Genomic DNA, 18,011 nt, shown 5'->3' on the forward strand with positions numbered 1-18,011 from the left:
CCACCACTACCACCATTGCCAATCCCTTTGGCAATACTGGCCCACAAATAGTTGAGTCAACCCGACCCCCAAATAAACTCTTTCATCCACTCCATATGTCCCCAACCCATGCCATGTAAATCCTCATAGAAAAGCGGCACCTCAAGCTCCTTGATCCCCGACCTCTCCCTGATATTCTACCAGCCAGACATGACCCCAATAAATACTGCACCTTTCACCAACAACATGGTCATGAGACTGATCGTTGTTTTCACTTATGCCATGAGATTCAAGATCTCATCAACAGTAAAGCCATAACTCCGCCTCAACCCCAAAGACCCAAGGTCATCACCCCACCCAAAGAACCCACAAAATCTATCGATGATGGGTCAAAAAACTTAGGGGATAATGCAACTAACTCTGTGATCGGGGAATGAATCACCTGTTGATTGCACACATTTCTTTCTAGACATGGTAGATGACACGCATTGTTTTAGCAATTTGAGAATGATTTCATTTTACTTTCTGAATTGAGTGTTAAGTCTGAGTTTGATTCCACCCAGTCTATAGACTTGGGATTTCGAGTCATTCTAGCAAGTCTAAATCTGTTGATTTTGGGAATGCTAACCTAGACATTCTGTCCTATCTAGGTCTTCTTTGTCATTTTCTTTTGAGTATGTTCTCATCTCTGAGTCGTAGTTTTTTTTCAATAAAAGTGCCATAGATTCTGCCTACTTCGCTGTGCCTTTAATTCATTGCATTGACCAAAAATTACAAAACTTTTTTCCAAAACTTTAATAAAAATGGAGAGGAAGAAATTCCTTGGGATTTGCAAATTTGATCGATTGAGAGGAAGAGAGGTGTGCTAAGCTATTGATGAATGAGACCATATCTGTTAATGTGGGTACTGAGAAGGATCTTGGCTTGGTCCAGATTGGTTCTATATTGTCTTCCTAAGAGGACAAGCGATGTGGTTGTGCCCGCAATCCTGTTATCTGGTTGGTCGCACCCACTGTGTTTAGAGTCACGCCTGCGACCTGTTTTGTTCTGTTGTCCACGGCCGCGGTTAGGCCTACGCGCCCGCGATCTGTCTATCTATAAAAGGCTCCAAAAGCTAAAAATATCTATTTTTCTTGGTTCTATCTTCTCTCTCTCTCTCTCTCTCTCTCTCTCTCTCTCTCTCTCTCTCCACATCGCCATTTTCGACCCTTTAAGCTCTTTGAGCTTGGGTTTCATCTACTTTTACCCACTTTCTACCCCTAGTTCCATATACCATAATGTAGAGTTCGACGAGGGCTTCATTGTAATCTGAGCAGATCAACTTTTTGTCACCGGCGATTTCTTGTCTCCTCTTCGCTTCAAGATGTAGTGTCTATTTCCTTAACTCAATTTGAGTTTGGTAGTGTATTTGTGGTGTATTTTGTTATTTAGATTCAATAGTCATTTGGTTGATTTTGGAAATTATGTTTTGGGCTTGAGGGTTTTGTGAAATTGGGGGTTGTTGGGATATAGTTTTGCTACTACAGCTATTTTTGGTATTCAAAATTGCATATGGATTTTTGAAAGTGGAAAAGCCCCAATTTGTAGAAAAACCCTAAATGATGTTGGTTTTGGGAATTGGTTAGAGTTTTGGAAAATGGAGTTGGCTGGAATAGTGTTATGAAGTTTTAGAAACACCGAGTATTAAATACTCTTTTGGAAATGTTCTGGAAATGAGTTTAAACTTATTGGATTGAATATCCGTTTTGTTATCTTTTATTATTATATTAGATATAACTGTTTTGGCTATCGGTGGAGAATAGCATTGACGTGTGTTAGAAATTACATGTGGATTAGGTAAACTGAAATCATTCATATCATGGAGCATGTAATGGATTTTGGAAGTTAAAATCGTATGTTTTGGAAAGAGGTTTCGAAAATTCTCATATTATGTTTTAGAAAATTTGCATCGTTTTGGAAAACAATATGTTGATCACTTGTATTGTGCTACTGGAAAAGTGTACATAAAGTGGTAAAGCTGTAAGGGGGTATTAAAGCAGAATTAAGTTGGTATGTGTATCCATGGTGTAAGACCTAAAACCCGCGCGGTAGGTGCCGAATCCCCTCAGATAATCCTGGTAAAATGGCATAGTGGCTTGTATAGCTCACTATTATGAACACTAGCCCTAGAGATTTACTCATTTTATTTATTATCGTTTTAGTTTTGAAAAATGATGTTTTCAAACAATTTTAGCAATGTATTTGTTGTTGTTTAGCAATGCATTTGCATTTGATTTAGCAATGTATTTGATGGTTGGTATTGAGATACCTGGATTCGTTTTGGAAACAAATTTTTATTTCAAACAGATGTTTTGAACTCGAAAAAACGTTTTGAATAAACAAAAGGTTTTGGCAATTGGAAAGAAAAGATTTTGTTAAGAAATCAAATGGATTTGAAAGTGCATTTGGGCATAATGTATATATGTATTACATCATGATCATTTATGCTGGTGGAGCATATTTAGTTTTTGAAATATTCTCTACTGGGCTTTATGCTCACCCTACGTAGCTAAAAATGTTTTTCATGTATATGGTGTAGTTTGTGGATGTGGATCTCAACTGTTGGAGTTGTGTTTGGAGCCGAGTAGGGGGTTCCATTTCTTGTAGGCCCTGGGCCATTTGTTTCATTTATTTGGTCATGTGTCATTCTTGCACCCTCGGTATATGATGTAAGCCTCTAGGTGTTTCAACTTGACATGTATAACATCTTTGCATGTTTTAGTTACAGAACATCCATTTTACTTAAATGTTGTATCTACGATGTATGAAATCGAAAAAACGCATGTATCGTGTGACTGTATTGTATACATCTGCATGAGAGTTGTTACTTTTCTTTATATTATTCATGTCTTTTATTTATCGTTAAGTGGTCTATTCACGTGTGATAGACCTTGTAAATCCAGGGTGTGACACCTCCTTTCTCCTCCCAGCTGTTGTTGAGTTCCTAGCTTACAAAAGTTTAGATTTCATCTCTTTAGAGTAAGATTCTCACCCATGTTCCTTATATAAAAACAAAGAGCACGACGAGGGCTTCCTATCAATCTGAGCAGATCGTGTTTTCATTCACGTTGGAATTTTGGGGTTCTTCCTCTTCTTGCTAGAGGTAGGGATTTCTTTGCTTCTCTTCAACATTTTCTTATAGATAAATGAGTGGTATGTTGGTATTGCATAAATAATCTCATGTTGAGGGATTTTTTTAAAAGCATATAGATGAAGTAAGGGTTTCCAAATCAAGGGAGTTAACTTTATGATTTATGGGACTTAAGGAAGTTTTGAACAATTGGGACATGGTTTTGCACCTTAAAGTAAAAAGCCCTAATTTTTGTCAAACCCTAGCTATGGATTTTATTTTTAAAATGATGAATTATTTCAATTGGCCTTAAATTCTTGAAATTATGTTTATGATTGGTTAAGATGAGTACAAATGATGATAATTAATTGTTCTGAGAATGATTAGGGTATATGAGGGTTGTGTTGGAGGAATTGATAATAGAAATTAAATTCATAAATTTTGGGAAGTGTATGATACCAATTGTGTAGCATAATTGAATATAAGGAGTTGATGTTAATGTTGAGAAGTAAAGAATGTCATGGAAAATAAATTGTAATTATTTTCATTCCCTAATCCACATGCGATTTCTACAACAATCAATACAACCCTCCACCAGTTAACAAAACAATTATCTCTAGTGCAAAGACAACAATAATAATAATATTCCAAAAAAAAACCATAACCAAACTGGAATCCCAACAATTTATACAAAATCTTGTGATTCCCAAAACAATATTTACACTCCATATGAGTCTTGTGAATCTCAACCGAGAATATACAATTTTCCCAGAACTGTTCATATTGTTTCCAAAACAACCATTTCAAAAGAGTAAATAATACTTGATACTTTCTAATAATTCAAAAACATTTCCCAACCAAACCTTATTTCAACCAAAATCCCACAACCATTCCAATTCCATCTTTTTCCATAAAAACACCCAAAACCCTATTTTTTTTTATTAACCTTTGGAAACCCATTATAAACTAAGTTTTTCTTCAAAAATTCATAACACAACAACCATTAGGTTACCAATCCCAAACATTAACCGAAAACAAGTCTTGTTCCCAAATTTGTGCATCAATGGGTATATATATATATATATATATCCAAAACTACTTTTTTGAAAACCCATAACTAACAAAAATAACATATAACGAAGTTAAACAACATGCACACCGTTAAGAAAATCCATACCTCAACTCCAAAAGAGGAAAAAGCCCAAAAGCCCCAAAATCAATGTCGACGAAAACGTGAACTTTTTAGTTTAAAATGAAGCTCTTGACATACCCTATCTTTTCCTCGATACTTTCTACAACAATTATCTCTAGTGCAAAGACAACAATAATAATAATATTCCAAAAAAAAAAAATATAACCAAACTGGAATCCCAATGATTTATACAAAATCTCGTAATTCCCAAAACAACATTTACACTCCATATGAGTCTTGTGAATCTCAACCGAAAATATACAATTTTCCCAGAACCATTAATATTGTTTCCAAAAAAACCATTTCAAAAGAGTAAATAATACTCAATATTTTCTAATAATTGAAAAACATTTCCCAACCAAACCTTATTTCAACCAACATCCCACAACTATTCCAATTCCATCTTTTGCCATAAAAACACCCAAAACCCTAGTTTTTTTTTTTTTTACTTACCCAAAAAAAAAAAAACCTAGTTTTTTTTATTAACCTTTGGAAAGCCATTATAAACTAAGTTTTTCTTCAAAATTTCATAACACAACAACCACTAGGTTATCAAATCCCAAACATTAACTGAAAACAATTCTTGTTCCCAAATTTGTGCATCAATGGATATATATATCCAAAACTACTTTTTGAAAACCCATAACTAACAAAAATAACATATAACGAAGTTAAAAAACATGCACACCGTTAAGAAAATCCATACCTCAACTCTGAAAGAGGAAAAAGCCCAAAAGCCCCAAAACTCAATGTCGACAGAAACATAAACTTTTTAGTTTAAAATGAAGCTCTAGACGTACCCTATCTTTTCCTCCAACGGACAACGGTGTAGAGATCAAAGGATGATGGTGTATTCTGAGGTCTAAAGATGAATTTTAGAGAGAGAGAGAGAGAGAGAGAAAGAGAGTAGATCTAGGTTTTTGAAATGTTTAGAGAGAGAAATGAAAAGTGATCCAAAAAGTGACTTTTACGGATTAATATACACACAAGCCGCTCGAGCAAACAAAACACCACTCGAGCGAACAGACACAATAGGTGAGGCCGCTCAAGCGAACAGAGTGACCGCTCAAGCGCACAATGACACCCTCCTAGAAGTTTTGCAGACAGAAGCCAACTACTTGAGTACAAGAAAGACCGCTAGAGCCAAGAGCATTCGAGCACAAGAAACACTGCTCGAGCGAAGAATACCACACTCCCAGTAGTTTTACAGACCTACAAAAATAATAGAAGATCTCAAGGATTGCTCGAGCACAAGAAAGTTCACTCGAGCAAACAAGTCAAATTCTAGGCAACAACTAACTCCCAACCTGTTCTAAATGCAACAACGACACTTCAACAGCCAAACTCAACAAGGAATAGAATGAATAAAAATATGAAGAACCATTCAGCACAAGGAATCTCGGATCTAAAACAATAAACGGGTCAAGTCTAAACTAAAATCATTACAACCATTCCTCTTTAAGGAGTTTCATCCCTTAAATTTAAATAACGTCTTAACACCAACATACACAATCACAACTATGAAAATGCTCCCCAAAAGCCACAACACATAAAATACTCAACCATGACCACCTCATTCTCAACAGTAATGTGATAAAAATAAAAGAAATCCAAGATATAATCACGCAAGGAAACTCACCAAAATTACTTACGACGCTAACATGTCACAAGGTACAAATAACGCTTCAAGTAAGAAAATTAAAACACATATCACACTTGGTTATTTCGAACTCAAAAGCACCTCAACTCATAAAACCACCCCGAATGCTCTACTCACCCAAAATCTTCATCTTTCCCTTCATATGACGACATAGATATTCCCAAAGAAAAACCTCTCAAAAGGCGAAATTCTAACCCACATTAACCCAACCACGCTGGGAAACACAACCACACACAAAAGATAATAAAATCTTTCCTAGCACCTTCCATGAATTCTACGTGACGACTTTTATTATATAAACAAGGATTGTGACAACAGATACACCAAAATCTTGGAATTGAAAACAACCAAAACCTATCATCCCTTCAAAACCCTTTTTTTATAACTAAATAAAATGAAAGAATCTATTATAAACCTTTGTTCGTGATTATTTTGTTTATCACCAAAAATGACACCACTATTAGGCCACAACTCAAACCATAACATTGACAAGACAATTCCCGAGACCAACCTCAAGCTAGCTGCCATTAAAACCAAAAGCTCCTTTTTAATTTAGGTGCAACACCAAAATCTCACCACCACTTCGAAACAACCAAATTCTTAACAAGAAAAGTTTTAGTTCTTAACTGTCATCCGATCAATGATATAACCATTTCAGGAAATAGAATTATAATCTTGTCACGGCATATAAATAAAACACGTCAAATATGACAACAAGAAGTTAAACAACAGCAGAAAATCACTCGAAAGTCACATTCCATTACCACAACTATGACATCCACCAACCACCTGTTACTACACCCACTTTAGCAAAACAAGCTACCACAATCACCCTAATCTAGGAAATGATAACACAGATCAAAATGCATACCCGGATAACACTATGAACAATGATCTTAAAATATACACAAGATTAAAAACACCTAAGGATTAACCCACCTCGCTTCATGAGAATACCAAGAAAAGACAAAGTTCGCAACATCACTTACAGAATTCTCACCCAGATAGCTATCACTACATTGACTCCCTCATTAACAACACACTTAAACCCCTTTCCATCCACTAACTCCATTTCCCACTTGCTCTCAAATACAACATCTCCTATAAACTTCACCTCATGAGTCTAAAAGTCACACTTCCCAAACTTAACTATTCATGAAAGAGAGAAATTACAACCAATCTAGAGCTAACGAAGGATCTTGTCAACCCAGGACAAAAGGTCACTCTAACACATTCTCGACTCCTATAGATACCTCCAAAACTTCCCTTAACTCTCTTAACGCTGCACTGCCACCCAATTGAAGAGACACATATACAATGAACTGCCCTAGTATAAACTACTATATCTCCCAATTCTAATCAGACAAGGAATCAACATCACGGGTTCACAACCCTCACCGTATTGATATAAAATACTCCTATTCCATAGACAAAACTTGCAAAATGAACCTACCTTCAGTACCAGAAACACACAACAAGCCACCTAAACACACTCCCGTACACCACCAATCCAAACAAGATATGAACCTATAATTATGATAACCACCACGAAACGAAACTAACTACCCTCAATAGGTTGGTAAGAATTTATCATAAAAGAGACTCAAGTTAGCTTCACGTCAACCACTCTTAACTACCCCAAACACCAACACTACCAACTTATTTGAAAGGTGCACTAAAGATATTGATTCACCGAACCCACTTCTTGGTTGGTAACAACAACACCTTACCCTACACCGACCCATTAGACTCAAACGCGACATCCGTTTAACCGCTCTTCTCACTTAGCACCAACACAACAATACTCCAATACCAAGCACTCTCATATGGGGTCCTACCACCCCTCACACCCTTTTAGGTCTGAAGTAGACTTCTCGAAGCCAAACCCATGTCTCCCTTTCACAGAACAATAGACACACCCAACGCAATCACATACAACAACACCACATAAAGCACCGACAGGGTCCAAAATAGACTCACTATCCACACCAATCCTCATGCAAGCCGCCAAGAACAACTGCATTGCTCCTAACACAACACAACACAACCCTCTTACTCTCCCAAGAAGTCTCTACACAATAAATGAAAACTTACACTACAACAAAAAAAAGGGTTTTTACAGCGCCAAATGCACGTCGTGGATACGATTTTACGGCATGCAAGGTAACGTCATATTATAACTAGTCATGGAAAGTTGTTCACTTTTAACAGCATGCCGTAGTACTCCATAAAAAGCCATTTAACATCGGATCTTGTGATTCGTGTTTGATTTCTCTACAACTATTTTTGCATGCCATTAAAAACCCTTTAACAGCAGATCTTGTGCGTCCTATTTGATTTTTCTACCACTACTTTTCTACACTGTTAATAGTTGGGACAAATAACAACTCTCCTTACTCGTCGTAAAATATGTAATACAACAACTTATTATGCCTGTCGTAGAATATGCAGTTTTTTTTTTTTTTTTTTTTTTTAATTCAGTAGGTTCTATTTGACTAATTTTGTACAATCTAACAAACATTACAAACAAGCCTCCCAAAACATCAATCAACCACCAAAATACTGTTTGAAGCATCAAACAGAAACTATATCTATAAATTATAAACATTCAAAATTGTCTATACATTCCAAACATTCGAATACTATATCCTTAAGTTCTAAATTGTCCAAAAAGTTTAAACCATCCAAAACTATGCATATCTTAGTTTTCAAAAATACCCAAAACTATTCAGAGATTATCTAAAACTATAGACAATTGTTCCTATAGCAGTTACAGCTGTAGCAAATCCACTTGCTCCTATCACAGGAACGAGAGTGCCCAATGTATGTACTAAGGCACCTAAACCCACGACAATAGCTGGAGCAACTAAACCTGTTGCCAATAAAATATGAATTCATTGGGGAAAAAAAACACTCATCTCATCTGATGCTAAATGCATTAAGAAGAATGCTATTAAAAAATGTTATTAAAAATGTTGTTTTGTTGTAGTGGAGATATGTTACTTCTTTTGATATTTGGTCTAAGATAATACAACCATATAAGCTTGCAACACTTGCAACTCTTGCCACTTTGCTTCAAACTTGCATTTATTAAAAAAAGATTTTTTAAAAAAAAGGGAGCAAAAACAGAGATCTAAGTGAAACAATAATTGAAGAATGAGTAAAAGAAAAAATAAAGAGAAGAGGAAAAAAGAAAAAGGTTCCAGCTCTCTTTGGGAGGTTTCTCCATTTGCCTTCTCCATGAGCTTTAATATAAGCTGCAAGTATTCTATATTTTAATTAATTTTTTTTAAACTTTGTGAAATGTATTTCTGTCTACAAGTTAGCTATGTATCAAGACAAAACAATATATTATAAAAGCTTGAAAGAAGCAAGTATTCCCATGTGCACTCATCAACTCCATTCCCATGTGCACTCATCAACTCTGTTAGGTTTTTGTTATTGGCAATCACATTTGAAAAAACTCCTTTCAATTGTAATTTTATTTGTTCTTTTATTTCAGTGAGGTAATGAGCATTTAGATAGAATCCAACCCGAATTGTGCCTATGCAGGGGAGTTTGTGATCTTAATCTTATACTGTTTGCCACTCTGCTGACTATGTCAGGGATTGAGCTAGTGGGTTAGCTCGCGGGGGTCCAGAAGGCAACATCCCATGGGGGGTCCGGGGCAGCGCCCAGGCAGGATCTTAATCATATCACTAAACATGTGGTTCACCTCAACAATATGACTATACAATGTCATTTCGAATACATACCTCAATACGTCCCTTTAATTCTACAAAAAGAATTCTTATTATAGTGAATAAAACTAAACTATTATAAGTTAATGCCTTAAAGGCTACAATTCCAGGGCCTTACCCGATTACAACAAATGAGTCACAACTCAATACAAAGAAGCCCATGGCTTAAATTACAATAAAATAAACAAGGAAACAATAATTACGAGCCTCAAGCTCCAAGATCCTCCCAAGTCATCGCCTTGGCGAAAGCACACCATGACACCTAAAAGTGGTTTCCCTCATAGGGCGAGCATAAAGCCCAATAGAAATAAACTTAATGACATGTATGAAGCTTAGCAATTTCATAATATGTATGCACATGAAATGTCATGATAAAGCACGCATTTTTCACTTTTTGAAACAATGTAATGCAATATTTCCAAAGTAACTTTCCAAATCAACAATATTCTTTCAAAACAATCATGTGGTAAATATAATGAATAAATCTTCAGGGCTAGTGTTCATAATAATAACTATACAAGTCACTATGCCATTTGTACCGGTACTAACCGGAAGGCTCGTGTAGACACCCCATTTTTGACCGTCCTCAAGACTTGGACGTCACTGTTGGAACACTCGGTGATCATCCGTGCTTGTGTTCGTCTCAAGTTTCCGGAGGTCTCGGCTTCCCGCCTCGACTCAGGATATCTCGACTCGACTTTTCGGTGTCTCGTTTTGCACCAAACACTTGTGCTTTTGCCTTGAAAGGCAGGGAATGGCCAACAAGCCATTCCCACACCCCGCCGGCTATCCCCTCACATCACCGGCCGTCTATTGGTGCCACCGGCAGTGGTTTCTTAAAACCAGTGGCCGGTCGACACTATATTTTGTCGACCGGCACTTTTTTTTTGGCCGGTGACCTCTTTTGCTAGCCGATCTGCACCCTTTGCACCCTTCAGGTATGGTGCATGCCAGCTGTAACAGCTGGAATGCACCATCACCCCTCCCTATGTACGGGGATGACCATTTTGCACCCTTGACCCCTTTTTCCTTCTAGAAGGTTGAACCCTTTGGTCAAGCTTCTTGCTTCTTGGAGAAGCTTGACCCTTTGTCATGGCTTCTCCAAAAAGCCTTGACTCCTTTGCCCCCTTTGCCCCTTTCACTTAGCTTCTTTGAGAAGCTTAAACCATTTCCCTTTGCCTATATAAGGACCCCTCTCCTCCCATTGTCAAGGGTTGGTGCTTTTGAAAGAAAAACAAGAGCTTATACATATATGTATCTGATATATACACCCTCTCTCTCTATAATTTACTCTCTCCTCCCTTGTGTGTGTTTTGTGGCCTAAAAGTGCATTTTTACCTTAGTTTTGCACTAAAACACACACTACCACACCTTGCTTCGAGTTTGAGAGACATTGAGGGTTGATTCTTAAGGTTTTGGACTGATTTTTGGTCAGAAGAGAGTGGCTGGACCAACTGTTCTTGAAGTGTTCTTCAAGGGTGAGTTTCTTGCTTTATTTTCCCCAATCTTGCATTGGATTTTGACCTATCTTGCATATTGATTTGAGCTTTATGTACAACTAAAAAAAGTCTTATATTTTCATGCTTAAGAACTTTCGTTAAGGGTGTTTTGGCATTGGGGGTCGAAATCCCCCTCTTAGATCTCTTTTGGCCCCTTTTGGTTTCTTTTTCTTTAAGCCTTATTTGCTTTGTTGTATTAGCCGTCTCACCACTGAAATCCAGTGGATTTTCAGTGGTGAAGAAGATGGTTTGAAGTCTTGTATAGGGGAGGGACACCCCTCTCCCTTTGTGTCTCATTTGTGCATATTTTGGGCTCATAAGGGTAGCATATATGCTTGATTGTTTTTGGCTCCATATCAGATGTTTTTGGTGCTATTTAGGTCACATGTTATCTCTTTTTTTGGTCGGATTGGTGGCCCTTTGCATGCTTAACATACTTGCTTTGTATTCCCTTGTTTGTGCCTAGAAATGCCTCATGACTTTTGACTACCATGCTCTCATATTTTGGCTTCACTTTGTGAAGTTCTTGACCATATTTTGTCATGCATGAGGCCTGTTGGCCACTGATTTGGTCATGTTTAGCATGCTTGATATAGTTGCTTTGCATTTTGGATCATGAGCCTTGAGTGTATGGATCATTAACATGCCTAGCTTGGCCTATTATCATCATTTGGCATTAGTTGAGATCATATTCCAGTCCATATAATGTGGTCTTACATTGGCCTTTGTGTCTCTTTCAATGCCATGAAGTGTTGTGTTTTCATGCCTTGGCATATGCATTGTGTATGCCTATGTGTTTGGGTCATTTTAGGGCTACCATACCAGCGGGTTTTGGAGCTATTTTGCATGCTAAAATTCTGTTTTTGGGTTGTATAGTTCATTCCATGCTTGCTTGGGTTAGTGGTAGTGGAGTGCCCTGTTGTTATGCCTTGGCCTTGGGCCCCTTTTGACTTGCATTCTTGTAGTGCATTTTGTCCATCACTTGAGACACTTTTGGCCACTGTTTTGGGGGGTGTTTGAGGCCTCCCATTTCAGTCTAAGTCCCTTCTCGGACATGGTTGTATGCATGACTTGTTGCCACTAATCGCATGCTTGCATTGTACCATATTAGCATTGCATGATGAGTTGCATTGTAGCATTGCATGTTAGGAACATTGCACGCTTGCCATGATATGTTGCATTACAGTTGGCATGTTTTGCATTTTAGTGATATGTTGCACTTTCGAGCCATGTTTGCATAACATGCATTGTATTGCTTGGTTTGGGGTGTCAAACCAAGTGTGAGGGGGGAGAAGTGTTCATACTACAAGCGATGTAACGCGTCTCAACTCTCGGTCACCGAGGCCCTTGACTTTGGCATGATAGGGTTTTGGTATTCATTTATATGTTGCATGCATTTTCATTGAATTGCAACCTTGGCTCCTTAGGCCATCACGCATCAAAATGCATGATTGATGGCCTGAGGGTCGAGGGTCATGCTCCCTTGAGCCCCTTGCATGATAGGGAGTGTGCCCGCGCATACATTTGCTTGAAATTCCATGCCATACACTGTCTGTCCTTGCTGTCAAAAACCAGTTTCTACAGGGAGTTTTTACCGACCGATAGTGTAGAGTGCCGACCGGCCATGGATTGGTGGCCGATAATATGAAACCCCAGCCGATGGATAAGTTCCATGGCCGGTTGGTATTCCCTTCAGCGGATGGTGTCCTACAGGGTCCAGGGAACCTGTCCCAGGATTTTGGCAGTTTTCAGAGAAGCAGGGCAGTGAAAACAGAGGCAGTAGTGCTATGGCAGCGAGTTTCCAGGCAAGGTAGATCAAGCATGCATCATTCACGTATCCCGAGGCAGGGCTGTGGCCATTTTCTTTTTGCATTCAATTTGTTGATTAATTAGAAATTCTGTAATAGTTAATTTAGTATTATTTATTCGGACTGTAATATTTATTCGGACCCTCCGAGCGAGGGCAATTGTGTAATAAGTGTGTGTGAGTGTGTGCATGTCTTCTAACCCCACGTCTTTCTTCCCTTTTATTTACTAGCTTTCAATGGTTAGTTTAGGGCATATTCAAATTAGCATACAGCATGATAGCATGTTTGCATTCATTCATCCGTTTTGCATGCACCGGGCTCGGCGCATCATTCTAACTACATCTGTATTTCAATTCCAAATTGAATACGTGTTAGTTGTAGCATTTCACACGCCATCTTTAGAATAGCCGAGCCTATTTTAGTTGCATTTCGCTTGTGTTGCATTTCGCTTGTGTTGCATTAGCCATTTTTAATATGAACTAGGATCATGCATATGATTACTAACTAGTTTCTGTTTTGGCTCGGAGTACTAGGTAAGCTTTTATGCTTTTGCATACCGCAGACATGTGAGTGTTGCCATAATAGCATGATTACCATGAGGCTAGCTGCTTATGTGATATAACTGCTTGAATGCCTGTGGATGAAGGTTGAATTAACTAAATTGGAATAATGCATTTAAAACTATGAGTTTTAAGCCCACTAGATAGTGGCAAAACCATCTTTTCTAAAGCCCACTTGAGAGTGGCAAAACCTGCATTTTAGCCTACCTGCGAGTAGCAAACCATTTTCAAAACAAACATGAAATGTTTTGTTCCAATTTAGGCGATTTGGTCTATACTTGTTTGCTGTGTGCATAACATAGTAATTCTAGGCTAATAACTGGAATAAGAACACATAATGCTTTCAAAACAAGATATCATGGTTAGTAGAGGCCGATCTTTGATCGGGCGAGAGGGGGTGCTCATAGCTGACCTTCCCCAATCGTACCCAAGTTCCCGAGCCGAGGCAACTTTGGTGATGACGGACACGTGGCCTTTGGCACCGAGTCAGGGTTTCCTAAATTCCCCAAAAATAAAATATTTAGGTGGCGACTCTGTATCTGGCAAAGCAGTCCATGCTTGGCACTTTTTTTTCTAAAAATTTGTTTTCTCAAAACGATTTGCCAGATTTGGACTCTTTGGTTCAGATTAAGAACCGTGACAATTTGAGTCCGAACTGTAGTACACCCGCAAAACGAACGGAACGGGACCTCACCCTCCCGGGGCGTTCGGGGACGTCTACAGTTTCTGGAGACTCCGCTGGGGACTTTAGAGAGCTTGACTCGAACTCGAGATATCCTGTTTTGATTTCATTTATGTGTCTATTTGCATTGCATGTGCATTGGTGCGCCTAGGACACCGTGTTTGCCATCTGCCATTCCTAAACGGTTTGCCGGAGGCTTGTCTTGTCAAGACATGACCATAAGGCTGACCAGTTGTGGGCTCTAACAGTATGGGAACACAAACCCCGGTTTTACCGGGGCACCCTTTTCGACCATTCGACCTAGTGCATATCGAAATCCATAGTGACCATTCCAAACTAGGGCAGGTTGCTTACCCGATGCTAGGTTGTTTGAAAACTGCTGTGTGCATAATGAAACCCTAGCTCCTGACAAAATAGGACAGGGAAACCCTACCCCAACATAGGGGTGTTTTGGTTCTCTTTGCTTGCTATGTGCTCTTTGAATGCATTTCTACGGGGAACGTACATATCAGTTTGCAAGTTTGAGTATCAGGCCTGCGGGCATCAGTATTAGTGTTTTGGGAAATCAGTTATCTGCGGGTATCAAGTTCAGTTTTGGGAACGGTGATTTGAGAACAATGATCAGTATCGAGGAACAGTGTGTTCGTCTTACCAACTGTGTGTTATAAATACCCACACTGTGCGTTGTGTGTGTTTATTTTCCGCCGTTATGCTGTCCGATTGTCCGGTTATTTATTGCTTTATTTATCTTTTTGCTAGGGATAGTTTGGCACAATTGCTTCCAACCGGTAGATATTCCCCAAGCACTCTGGACTAGAGGCCGTTGACTCAATCGATCTGAGGATCTGGTTGACGGACAACCAGTGTTTTATTCTCTACCTCCGGTTATCAGACAAAAGCCAAGAAGACGCAGTGTGTCTGAACAGAGATTGCCAGAGCAGTGGTCAACCCTACCAGTGGACAATCAGACTGAGGTCTCAGTTTTCACCACAGAGAGAGAATACATACCAGTAATTCAGTCAGAGCAAAACAGTATGGCTAGTTTAGGGGAGATGGTGTGCCAACTCCAAGAAAGCATGAAAGTGATGCAGCAGGATGCTGTTCAACAGGCAGAGTTCGTCAAACAGCAGGCCACAGTTATGATTGAACAAGCAAAGTTAATCGTGAGGTTACAACAGCAAACCAGAGCGTCTGCTTCACAACAAGTCCCTCCCCCACTAAGGGTTTCGATACCCGAAGAAACACCGAATGTCCAGAATGTCCAAGAGGATACAGACCTTCCAGCGGGGCTAGCTTCGCCCCCGATTCCACCACAACTATCCAAGGCACCCACGCCTGTCAATATATCGGACTCTCTTTTTGAGTTCGAAGTGGACCCCACAGCCTTAAAATTAAGCAAGTTGGAAAAAATGTTTAAGAAGTCCCAAGGCGTCAAGACCATCCCTGACATCGAAGATGGATACACCGACACAGCTGTGACGCTGCCTGACAGATTCAAAATGCCGCACATTGATCGATTTGATGGGTCCGGGGACCCCATGGTGCACCTGAGGTTGTTTTCAGATATCCTAAGGCCAATGGGCCTCACTAGACTGCAGAAGCTGTCTCTATTTGGCCGGACCCTGACGAGTGTAGCGGCCATATGGTATGCCAAATTGGAGGATGACGTCAAGAGAAACTGGGACGAAATGGCTAAGGCCTTCATCTTGCAGTACTCATACAATACACAAATCGAGATTACGACCGAGACAACGAGGCAAGAACCCAAAGAGAGCTTCTCAGAATTCGTGACCAGATGGCGGGCTAAGGCTTCGATGATGACCTTAAGGCCCACAGACAAAGATCAGATTCGGATGATTGTGCGCAATCTTCAACCAAAGTTAATGCAGAAGATGATCGTACTCCCCTTTCCTGCCTTTTCCGATTTACATGAAATGGGGGTACAGATTGAAGATGCACTGAAGCAAGGCTTGATTGATAATGACCGGGAGCAACCCCGAAGAACTTTCAACCGCGGCACTAATATAGGCCCAAGTGGCGCTACAACTACCAGGACCTCTGAAGTGAGTATGGTCACCACCAACCCCCCTCCAAGAAATACGGCGGCCACACCATTCTCCGGTGCTTCCGGAAGCAACCCACAAACAGCCAAATACCCACCCAAAAACACCCGAACCTTCGCTCCACTTTATATGCCCCTGTCCAAAGCTTTGGGGGTTTTAATCAGAAAAGGGCATTTGACGCCCCTAGAGCCGCGACACTTACCAGAAAGACTCCCCGCTACCCACAACCCAGCCAAATATTGTGCATTTCACCAACAGCACGGTCATGACACCGATCTGTGCTTCCGATTACGTCATGAGATTCAAGATCTCATCGATAACGGGGTGATTTTGCCTCCCGAGAAACCCAACGTTACTACAAACCCTCTCCCCACACATAACCAAGTTCCACCACCCAAAAGAGTCAACTTCATCCAAACTGGGGTCATGCCTTACGATCTTAGCATCTATATCACTCCTTTCCACCTGCCTAAGCCGGAAGTGTTCCTTCCCGATTGCACCAATTTGTGCATGATGGACATCTCCATAACCCAACCTAGGCCAGCGGTGATGACTGTCGAGGACAGTAGAGAGAAGATTCCAAAGGAGAAGGGCGTTGTTGAGCCAGAGTCTGCGGAATCTAGGAGTGGTGTTGAGAAAGCTTATAGTCCAGGTGACTATATTTTGTCAATAGGCCAGGATAGGCCAGATATGGAACTACCAACAGAGAGGGAGCTATGTGTGATCCAAGGGGACAGTCTGGGTCAGGGAACAGATGATTCAAGGGCTGTGGAAGAGGACCTTGCCAAGCTCCAGTTTTACAGTAACCAAGATCCAGGAGACTCAGCCGTCAACTGGTTCGATTATGAGGAATCAACAGAGGCTACGAGATGGTTGGACGATCAACCAGATGTGGTAGAAGAGTTTCAGCCATAACAAGGCCTGGCAGGGGCAAGAATGACAGTGACAGCTGGAAGGGTTGAAGAACAGAGTGCATCGCCGGAGAGCGCCGGTGTCAAGAATTTCGCTCGGGATTGGAGCATTTCGAGTATGGGGATTGTTGAACAATCGGCTGCATTGACACAGTCGAAACAGGAAGATTTGAAGATTCTGAGAGAATTAGGAAAGCAAAAGCCCATGTGGGGACTGAGACTGCTGTGAGCATAGAAATCGAGAATGCCACGAGCATAGGGATAGAAGGTACTACGAGTATGAGAACAGTCATGCCAGAGCCAGACAGGTGCCTGTCGGCTGCAGATGGAATGTGGTGGGAGGATGATGATCTATGTCTTGCCCACACAGACGAAGATTGGGGGAGTAACCAACCAGATGATACCTGGTATATCGGCGAAGTCGATCACATGACTAGGAGTGGACGGTATTTCAAGCCTCCACACCTAGATCAACCAGAGGCGTCTGGGAAAGATAGGGAGGCAGAGAAGCAAAAAGAAAAGCAACTTGAGGATGAGGCTGTATTGAGACAATTGAAAAAGATACAAGCAGACATCTCCATCTGGGGACTGCTTATGGCATCACGAGTGCACAGACAGGCTGTCTTATCAGCTATAGACAAGGCAAAACTCTCGATAGAGACTACGCCGGAGCAGTTGGTTGGATTGGTTTTTCCGGGAGGAGTTACCCCGATGCTGACATTTTCCGACAAGGAATTACCACCCGAGGGGGCAAACCATAACAAGCCACTCTACATCTCTGTGGAGTGTAGGAATAAATGGATACCGG

This window comes from Camellia sinensis, chromosome 11 (assembly GCF_055761805.1).
Source record: "Camellia sinensis isolate YWXY chromosome 11, ASM5576180v1, whole genome shotgun sequence".
Taxonomy (NCBI): domain Eukaryota; kingdom Viridiplantae; phylum Streptophyta; class Magnoliopsida; order Ericales; family Theaceae; genus Camellia; species Camellia sinensis.